General features: G+C 32.6%; 2 long non-coding RNA genes across 2 annotated transcripts; one reads left to right on the top strand and one right to left on the bottom strand.

The window, feature by feature from the left end:
• Positions 1–224: 224 nt before the first annotated feature.
• On the top strand, positions 225–2,335 carry LOC127719058 (uncharacterized). Its single transcript, XR_007990141.1, has 3 exons — positions 225–614; positions 1,343–1,435; positions 2,241–2,335. It is a non-coding gene; the product is annotated as an uncharacterized LOC127719058 (long non-coding RNA).
• A 5,653-nt stretch (positions 2,336–7,988) lies between these two features.
• On the bottom strand, positions 7,989–10,022 carry LOC127717868 (uncharacterized). The gene is made up of 3 exons (XR_007989447.1): positions 9,769–10,022; positions 8,872–8,942; positions 7,989–8,074 (listed from the first exon to the last, which is right to left on the bottom strand). It is a non-coding gene; the product is annotated as an uncharacterized LOC127717868 (long non-coding RNA).
• Positions 10,023–11,238: the final 1,216 nt, after the last annotated feature.

Genomic DNA, 11,238 nt, shown 5'->3' with positions numbered 1-11,238 from the left:
ATGCAGAAAATTATTAAGCCAGAGTGCGTCGTCTGCTTTGACATTAGGATATCCCTTTCAACGAAATTCCCTACAGACGTCGCCGATGTGCTAAAAATAGAATTTTATGTTGTGTTATAATGCAACCTTTCTCTTACCTTAGATATATAAAAATACCTTCTCATGATATTGATGAGAAATAATCATCATATACAAATCTATTTATCGATAGATAAAAAAAGGTATAATTATTGTTTTGCAAGAGCTGAAGTTTGTGTTGGCCATCACCTTTGGCGGTCAATTCTGCAATGCCCCTTACATCATGTTTTACCACCATGAAAAAAAAAATAAGCTCTAGTAAAATTATCAGAGAAAATCCTTTTACTTTTAAAGATTATTTAAATTTCAATAAAAGTTATTTGTAAATACAACCAAGAACGAACTTGCATTGGATACTTTACTAAAGTCATTGTGACATGTTTATAGTCCATTTCAAAATAGACATGCATTATTAAAAATTGAGTTATCTTTCTTTGTGCCTGATTTTTTTTGTAATTTTCACTTTATCATTTTTACAGGGTTTCCTCAGCAGACAGAAACAAGTGAGAGTAGATCAACACAGTTCAGTATACAAGGTGTGTATCTAAAGAAGATATTCACGCATACACATGACAATAAATTTTTAAAAGAAATTTACTTTCTTTTAAGCATTAAAATCAATTTTATCAACAAAAAAAAGTCCATTAAATTGTTTTATTTGTTAGTTATTATTAAATTCAGGATTAGTATAGTAGCCATCCTATACCTATCATTGTTTAAATCTGGAACCTTTTATAAAATATTAGTATTTAAGATATAAACAGTTTTTAATATATACTAGTAGTTCATTTTAAAAATTGCTGAGCAAATTGTTAATCAAATGAATCAGTTCATGATATAGATTTATAAAAGGTTAACACTGGCTGGTAATTAATTGCAGTAATATTATAATTTTAACCATAAGTAAAGCGCGAGATTATTTGCCCTTGTAACAAATAATTTGGTATAAAATTGAGAGTGTAAGTATAATCAATACAGGGGTGGATCAAACCATTTTAAAAGGTCCCCATTCAAATGCATAGATCATCAAAAAAAGGGGGCGGGGGTTCAACTGCAACGAGGAATAATGTTCATGCATATTCATCCTTTTTGTGTATAGTATTTATATGACAGCTACAAGAAAACAGGTACAAGAATAACATTATTCAAGTATTATTTTATTTGATTTTGATCGAATGAAGAGTTCTTATTATCAATCAAATATCCCAAAATAAAATGATTGTTAAAAAAAATAAAATTATTATGTATCTTCATTTTATTTCAGAAAGCTCATCATCTGATCAAATATATACTGCTGAACCTGTCAGCTCACCCATTCCAGCACAGATTGCTGTCTCAGGATGCCAGACAGCTGATGGTAATTATTACTTAGATTTTTGCATTATGCTATTATTTTTACAATTCTGCATTTCATAAAAATGAAGATGCAATGTTTCAGAATCAATATTTGAATTAAAGAACTGAAGTTGATATATATTGCTGTGAAAAGAATTTATATGTATAAAAAAATGACTCATGGAGGGTCTTATACAGGGTCTCTGTAATAGCACGCTTTAAGTAAATTTTGTATCTATTTACTTACTTTCATTCAATTGGTCTTTATATATTTTCTAAAGTTGTAATTGACAGTACAGAATATAATGACTTATGGAAAGAAGTAACAGCTATCATGGCTATATTATTTTTTTCTTTTTTACCATACCTTTCACCAACCTATGTTGTTCAATTGATGGGGATTTTATGTCTTGAATATATGTATCTTGACTGACACATTTAAATATTCTCATTTTTAATTTTAGTTTCTTGTGTATAATTTGGAGTTTAGTATGACGTCCATTATCACTGAACTAGTATACATATTTGTTTAGGGGCCAGCTGAAGGACGCCTCGGAGTGCGGGAGTTTCTCGCTGCATTGAAGACCCATTGGGGGCCTTCGGCTGTTGTCTGCTCTATGGTCGGGTTGTTGTCTCTTTGACACATTCCCCATTTCCATTCTCAATTTTAAATATACATCAACTTCATTTCCAATTTGGTGGATAGTTGTCTCAAGGTCTTCTAATCAATCATACTATCCCTCCTTATTTTTATATACTCAACACATATGCAATGTATACCCAATCAACTGAGGCAATTCTAACGTTTCTTTAATCAAAACTTTTAGAACCACCATCTTCTGTGGAGAGTATCTGGATTAGAAGACTGGAGCAGGTTCATCAGAGAAATGAAGAAACACCTTATACTGAACATGCCAACCTATCAGCCAAATTACCTCTTTCATTTACTAATAGCAGTACTCAGCAACCACCAAAAGCCAGGTATATGTTTTAGATAAAAGAATACAACAGCCTTTATAATTTCTATAAACTAAGTAAGTTGGGTATGTACTGAATGCTCTTTTAGCGTTGTATATATCTGGCGCTGCAACTTTTTTAAATGGAGCATCACTGATGAGTCTTTTGTGTATGAAACACCTGAATACATCCTGGAATATACTTGCTCTTTGTTAAAGGGATTATGATGATATAACTTGGCTTAATTGGACTTCCTTTAGACTCTGATGCATATATATATTGTCTAATTGGCAATCATACCACATCTTCTTATGTAATGATTTGAATACTGATAAATATTCTTAAAGTGCCAATAAGTTTATACAGCAGCCCTGTATAAAATCAAGTGTTATCTCCCTTTAAATTGTTTCATTAAACTTGTTCTTTTATGATCAAATATGTCCTGTAAATGGGGATCTAAATTCTAAATCAAATTATTGCATTTAACTATCAGTTAAATGTAAGATTCAGAGAAATATCCCAAATACTCATTTGTAGAATTAATTAAATGAAAGTCTACATCACCTTTTGTTTAAATATTAATCTGGAACACTTACTTCAATATGATCAATTTTTGTTAAAGACTATTAGTTAAAGGTAGAAACATTAACGTACAAGTTGTAGAAATCTTGGCCTTTGGAAAAACAATTTTACATAAATAGTTATACCGGTTTATAATAACTATATTTATTTACAAGATTTACCAAGTATTAATTTTTTTTTATATATTTCAGTGAGAATAAACGGACAAAGAAACCCAAGAGAACTGCAGAAGATGTGTACGAGTTGCAGTGTCAGGCATTAGAGAGCGAGCTAAAAAGAAATTGGACCCAAATGGAACTTTTCAAGAAGCAAATGGAGTTTTATGATTTGATAAAGAAAAATTTTGAAAATAGTTTTACAGAGTCAATGTTAGAGGCTTTATTTCAGTAACTTTAATCAACATTTATCTATAGTTCCATATTAATGTTATATTTTTGATATGTTTTAAATTATTGTTATTGATAAAATACATATTGTGAAAAAAGCTTTTTTCAATGTTTTATTCATGATTTCAGCGATTAAAAAATGTGGAGGAAATGTGGTCTCTGACACCTCTTCCGTCCTGATCACCAAAGAAACGTTCCCCAAGATCCCATCATTGGCTATCACTACTCCATCATCTTCAATGTCTGGTTCATTTAATAAGATGCAAATATTGTGAAGAATAGCACAAGCAATGATGATCTTGCATGCTTTGCTTGGTGTCATTCTTATCTGAAACCAAAGAGTGAAAGTAATGTAGAATTATTGCCTTTTTTCACAATAGCATGTTAATTTGGTCTTAGAAGTTAGAACTTAAACAAGAGTGCACACGCTGAAATGACTCACCTTCTTTACTATAATCCTTGCTAATATTTTGGTTTGCCCAAACCCTACCAAAAGGTAGAGACAGTGGGTAGTTAGGTAGGCATTTTCTTTTTTTTTCGGCAAAGAGAAATTGAAGTGCCACATGTGCCAGATTTTGTTTAGTCTTCATGCCTATCTGATTAAAAAAACAACTTTTTCACATCAAGACAATAAAAGATTTTGAGTAGGGAGATATTTTCTTGGTAGGTAGGGTTAGGGCAAACAAACATATTCTTTTTTATGGCCTTATGTTGATAGTCCTAAATATAAAGCTTTACTACAACTATCACATAAACTTGTTCATTGATAATTTTCTATGTTTTCTATGTATTGTGTGTGATTTTGTCCCATGTACATTTACTCCATATCCTTTAATTTTCTATTAACATGATACAAGAAAATGAGGTCAAGGTCATATAAACCAAACAAGAAATACATGTACACCTAACAATTATTCAATACACTAAATATAGTTGACCTATTACTTATAGTTTATAAGAAACAGACTTAACCAATAAAACTAAACATTGACCAATGAACCATGGAAAGAGTTTATCAGCTCCAAAATAGATGAATTCCAATCAGATTGCGAAAGCGTATGGGCGGAAATAAACATTTCAGGCACCAAAAAGATCATTGTCGGATGTTATTACCGACCCCCATCAGACGATGGAACATCTCTTGAAAATTTAAATATTTCTTTAACAAAAATTAAAAACATCTCAAATTCTAACATATGGCTTGGAGGAGACTTTAACTTAGGCCATATTGATTGGTCAATTCCATCCATTGTTGCTGGAAAACCAGAACAAATATTACACCAACAACTCCTAGACATAGCTTTTGACCATAATTTACAACAAATGGTAGACAAAGAAACACGCAAAGACAGAATTCTAGATCTGTTCTTCACTAATAATCCATCTAGTGTAAATAAAATGACAACTTTACCACCAATCGGTAAGGCAGACCATGATATAGTATACCTTGAGATTGACACATGGCTGAAAAGGGTACGGGAACTACCTAGAAAAATCATGAAATTCAATAAAGCCAACTGGGGAAACATTAAAAAAGATCTTATTGAAATATTAACAACAATACAAGAAAAATACAAACTCAGTAATGTAGATGAATTGTGGGAAAATTTTAAGATAGACCTCATAAAATCTATAGAAAAAAATGTACCACACAAAATGATCACATACAAACATAGATTACCTTGGGTAACAGACAAAATACGTAAGCTTATAAACAAGAAAAACAAAGCTTATCGAAAAAGGAAGAAAGATCCAGAAAAATACAAAAAGTTGAAACAAACAGTACAAAAAGAACTACGTACAGAATATTGGAAATATATTGAAAAAATGATCTGTGATATACCAATAAACGAACCTGGTCAATATGAAACATCAAAATCAAAACCAAAAAATTTGTTCAGCTACATCAAAAGCACACGATCTGATAACAGTGGTGTTGCACCTCTGAAAAAAGATGGTAAACTCATTACAGACACTGAAGAAAAAGCGAACATTTTAAATCAACAGTTCCAATCAGTATTTACAAACGAAACAGATGATAACATCCCAGACAAAGGCAGAAGCCCCCACCCACAAATGCCAAAGATAACAATCAACGAATCAGGTATTACAAAATTACTGCCGAACCTTAATCCACATAAAGCTTGCGGCCCTGACAATATCAATGGCCGTGTCCTTAAAGAACTAAAGGAACAAATCTCACCAATCCTTACCTTAATATTTAAAAAGTCGCTTGAAACTGGAGAAACACCTAAGGACTGGAAACATGCTAATGTAGCCCCAGCCTTCAAAAAAGGGGAAAAATACAAACCCGTAAATTACAGGCCAATATCTTTAACCTGCATATGTTGTAAGCTCATGGAGCATATCATTACAAGTAGTATCATGTCTCATCTAGAAAAACATCATATATTATACGATCTTCAGCATGGCTTCAGAAAATCAAGGTCGTGTGAAACACAGTTAATAGATTTTATTCAAGAACTAGCACAAACAAATAATAGCAACACACAAACTGACTTAATCATAATGGACTTCGCTAAAGCGTTCGACAAAGTCTCACATCGTCGCCTCCTATACAAGCTCAACTACTATGGTATTGAAAATAACACACTAAATTGGATTCAGGCATTTCTACACGACAGAACACAAACAGTCGTCATCAATGGCATTTCTTCCACCTCAGTACCCGTAACATCTGGTGTACCACAAGGAACAGTATTGGGCCCAATACTGTTCCTCATCTATATAAATGACCTACCTGAATATTTACAACATAGCAAGCTAAGACTCTTTGCAGATGACAGCATAATTTACCGGGAAATAAAAACACAGGATGATTGTCATAAACTGCAACTAGATCTAGACTCAGCAGCACGATGGGAGTCAGATTGGCTCATGGCATTTCACCCTGATAAATGTACCAACCTTACCATCTCACAAAAGAAAAATAACTACCGGCATAATTACATCCTCCACAATCACATTCTCGAATCAGTAACATCTGCAAAATACCTAGGCATCACCTTACAATCCAATCTTAAGTGGAACAAGCACATAGACAGTATAGTATCAAATGGGAACAGATCACTTGGTTTTTTAAAAATAAATTTAAAAGTTACTAACACAGAAATAAAATCAAGAGCATACCAGGCACTAGTAAGACCCAAACTAGAATATAGTTGTAGTGTCTGGGACCCCCATATGAAAGATCAACAGACAAAATTAGAAAATGTGCAGAGACGAGCTGCTCGTTATGTTCACAACAACTACGATTACACGAGCAGTGTCACAAACATGCTAAATCAGTTGAAATGGCCACCACTAGCTGAGAGACGCCTAAAAACCAGACTTATTTTATTTTACAAAGTAATACACTGTCTTGTAGCCATTCCATCGCATATTCTTGAACAAACAGACAGCAGAACAAGACAAAACCATACTCAGACATACAGACACATACAAACTTCCAAGGACACATACAAATGGTCGTACTTCCCGCGAACAATTATTCAGTGGAACTTACTACCACAAACTGTTATTGAAACCGCCACTGTTGACAGCTTTAGAGATCAGCTAACACCAGCTGTTCTCTCTAGCTTCAGATAAACAAATCCAAACCAAAACATGTACATAAATTGCATATTTTTTAATCACAATCTGTATATACAAACACTTAAATTGTTAGTAAATATTTTTATTAATTCATATAAAAAATTTTTTTTTTTTTTGTCAATCACGCATGCGCAACAACATGTATTCTTCAGTATTGAAGCCTTGTTGACCTAAAATAAGAAGAAGAAGAAGAAATGAGGTCAATGTCAGATGAACCATGCCAAGCAGACAAGTACAGGTAATGATTCTTCCATACAGCAAATATAGTTGACATATTGCTTATAGTTTAAGAAAAACAGACCACAACACAAAAACTTAACTTTGACCACTGAACCATGAAAATGAGATCAAGGTCAGATGACACCTGCCAGCTAGACATCTACACCTAACAATCATTCCATACACCAAAATCAAACAAAATTTAATTTTTTGATCCTTTGCATGGATCTCGACATTCCCAATTTTGCTCCAAATCCAAAATCTGAAACCAGAGTTAAGATTCAGCACACCTAATATATTCAATAATTTTTGTAAAAATCAAACACAACATTTAATTTGGACCCTGATTTGTACCAACTTGAAAACTGGGTACAAAGATTCAGCATATCAAAGAACCCAATCAATACGATTTTTGTAAAATGGGGGCGGAGCCTAGGATGAAAAATTTTGTCCTGCCTATTTATTTTTCCCTCTATTCAGTCCTGCCTTTTTATTTTTCACTCTATTCGGTCCTGCTTTTTTTTATTAGTTTATCCTGACTTTTGTTACCTAAATTGTCATCCTGCCTTTTTTTTTTACTCAAAACTCCTGTCCTGTCCTGCCCCCCCCCTCAAAAATCAAATGGTAGCTCCCTTATGTTCTATGACTGATCATTTGCATAAAGAATTGATTTTTTTTTATCCTTTACCTCTGAGTGTAATATATGGAACCGTCTCTTCAGCCTCCCAAATGTTCTCTCAATCACACTTCTTGTTGAACAGTGGCATCTATTGTACTTTTTCTGATGATCTTGTACAGGATTCTGGTATGGGGGTCATCAAAAATGGACGACAAGGATAACCACTATCCCCAAGCAGTACACCATTTGCCCATCCACCATTTTGTTCCATGTAGGTACACACCTATACATACAGGTTTATATTTCATTTACATCATATATTTGGTTAAAACTACCATTTGTATAATTTAAATGTATATATTAAGCTTTACGGAGGATTTACACTGTTTACCTTAAATAATATTGAGCAAGACTATTTTTCTATATTCCTTTTTCAGTTATTGTATATCAATATTTTTTTAACATAGCCACCTCTTAAAACTAATTGGTTGCTTCTTTATATATATAGAATAATTGATTTTTAACATATATATCATTTACTAAAGATATTTCTATATTCTTTTTTCAGTTATTGTATCTCAATATTTTTTTAACATAGCCCCCACTTGAATCTAAAAGGTTGCTTCTTTATATATGGAGTAATAGATTTTTTAACATATAAATCCTTTACTAAAGATTATGGAAATACAATTGCAATCTAATATGTATAATGTATTAGCCTTTCTTTCATTAATCCAAATTTTATTATGCTAAAATGATTAATTATATGTAAATATGAAATGATAAATTCATTATTTTGAAATGAAATTCAAATGTCCTCATATTGGTATTTTTACACCTTTATCAGTGTAATGACAAAAAAGGAAAAAAAATATTAATGATGACAGGCAATAAAAATAGGGGGTTTATGTCCAAGAAGAAGATTTTGACCTCCCCATGTTCCCGCAGTGGTAACCAATCCAAGATAAGAGATTTTGAATATGTATTGAGAAAATAAGAAGTCTTCCTACTGTTAACATTTAGTGCTTGAAAGGGAATATGACTAATAAAAGATGACCAACATGGCTATAAAATACATACTTGTGAAGTCCTGAATATGTGGGAATCATGACTGCTACCTGGCCAGTTTGCATTTATGTTTGTGAATTTACCTGCAACATATAGAGTATTATATATAATGCAAAGAAGAAAAAAATGTTGTAATAGCATTCACAGAATTATATGTAACAAATTATCTTTTATTAATTATTATATTTTTCTAATTAAGACATGTAAGAGGTGTAGCAAGAGTTTCAAAGAGAGGATTATTTGGGATCATGCAACAGTGGACCAAAAAATAAAATTTATTTGAATGCATTTATCTAAAAGTATTGTAATGGTAATCTTAAAAGGGGGTGTCCAAATATTTCCAACTACAAGTGTATAATTGCTTTAAATTTCAGAAAACACAATGAATAACCATAACTCAGATGTACAATGCATGTATAGACTCACAAATTATGACTCAATTATATTGTTTCAAACTAGGAAAACATGATATTAATAATCAAATCAATTGTGCTAATGCATCTTTATTTTTTTATAGTTGATCCACATCAGAGCAATATTAAAATTATAAATATCAGTGCATTTGAATGGAGACATATGGTTGGAACTCCCCTTTTCCTAGGTTGGGACCCCCCCCCCCCTTTTTGAAAGTGGCTGGGCCCCTGAACAGAATCTTTTTCTCATTGACGAAAAAATGACAAATAACTTCTTTTAATATTTGACTAACCAATATTTTAATTTACCTGTAATAAGTAAACCATATAAAATCCTACTTTTATGTCCTAGATGAAGGTTTACACTGGAGTGAAAGTGAAAGTAATTACTATGTGAGAAACAGACTATAGGGGTCCCAGTCATACAAAAAAGTTGAAACCAGTTTATTATGTTATGAAGGTCAATGTCATATTAGATAAGAAAGAAATGTTTTACCTCTGGCATCACAAACAGCCTGCACATTGACAGAATGTACCCCTTTCCTATTCACGAATGATGGTTCATCCTCTGATGGAGCCTGGATACGGATGTGTGTCCCATCTATTGCCCCTAGCACATTTGGGAAACCACTTAGACGGTAAAAGTCTCCTCTTGTTTCATCAACATTTCTCGGCCACTTGATAAACTCATCCCGTTTGTCACATAATGAATTCAAAACATCAGACACAATACGTGAGACAGTTTCCTTGTGCAAACCTGTAAACAGACCAAAAACAACAACATACAATTTTGGAGATCGATAAAGTACAAAAATAAAATGTGTATTTACCGTTTGATTATATATTATTTAGAAAATCAACAAATTGAAAGTATCACTCAAAAATCAGCCAAAGATAAATATAGCAGTCGATTAATACCACATTGGCAATGTTTACTTAATTTTAGATGACATATGATAAATATATAATGAAATCTTACCTATTGTGTCTCCAACTACTTGCAAGAAACTGCCTGTGGCTAAAAATCTCATGGTTACCATAACTTGCTGTGGAACAGTGAGGGCATGGTTTCTCTTTGTTTTTCTTGATACATCATTGCTAACTAGGTTGGAAATGAACATAATTCCTTCTCTACCAAGTCTGTACCTTTCTCTTAATTCCTCATTGGACAAATTCAAAGAAAGGTCATCTTTGAGGCGAAAATGCCTTTCTTTTCTCTGAGGTGGAACAGGTACTTGCATGAAGGCAGCCATATTTAACAATAACTTAGATATTTAATCGACCTCCCAGAAGTTGTTAAAGTTAACGACTCTTTAACATTACTTTTGTCGTTAAATTTTTTGAACAACAGTTAACAAATTTGTTAAATTTAACGACTCTCTAACGACACTTTAACGACTGCGTTAGCATAACAATACTTTTGAACAACCGGGCCCAGAGAGATAACAGAATACCGTATCAGTGTAAGATGACCAAAGGGAACTCAAGTCAATATTTGTGAAAAAGAGTTTAAACAAAAACTAATATCAGTGTCAGTGGACCTTGACCAGGGGTAGCCAAATATTAAGTACACACATGTACTTTCATTTAATATCAAATAAGAGTAAACAGTGTCACAGTAATTCTGTTATCCCTCTTTCACTGCCGACAAAATTTTGGTTAATCTAACGAATTATTCCTTGGTAAAACATGCAGATGAACCGGCAATATTGAGTTGTTTGTACGGAGCTAATTAAGGTTTAGGTATTCAATACAACCAAGGTAAGTTCTCAAATTTGTTGCTCATTGAAATATTCTCATCCTTATCCAAGGTTACATTTTTGTACGTGAGATCACCCTACTGTTCATTTATTCCTTGGTCTTTGATAAGACACTTGTACATCTTGTAGTAATAAAATTTACAGACAAAAACAATATTGTTCGAAGCTTTGTCCACAGAAACAACAACATATGTGTCGTGAAGAGA

The sequence above is a fragment of the Mytilus californianus genome, unplaced genomic scaffold (assembly GCF_021869535.1).
Source record: "Mytilus californianus isolate M0D057914Y unplaced genomic scaffold, xbMytCali1.0.p SCAF_10, whole genome shotgun sequence".
Classification (NCBI taxonomy): domain Eukaryota; kingdom Metazoa; phylum Mollusca; class Bivalvia; order Mytilida; family Mytilidae; genus Mytilus; species Mytilus californianus.
This window is presented reverse-complemented; position numbering and strand designations above follow the sequence as displayed.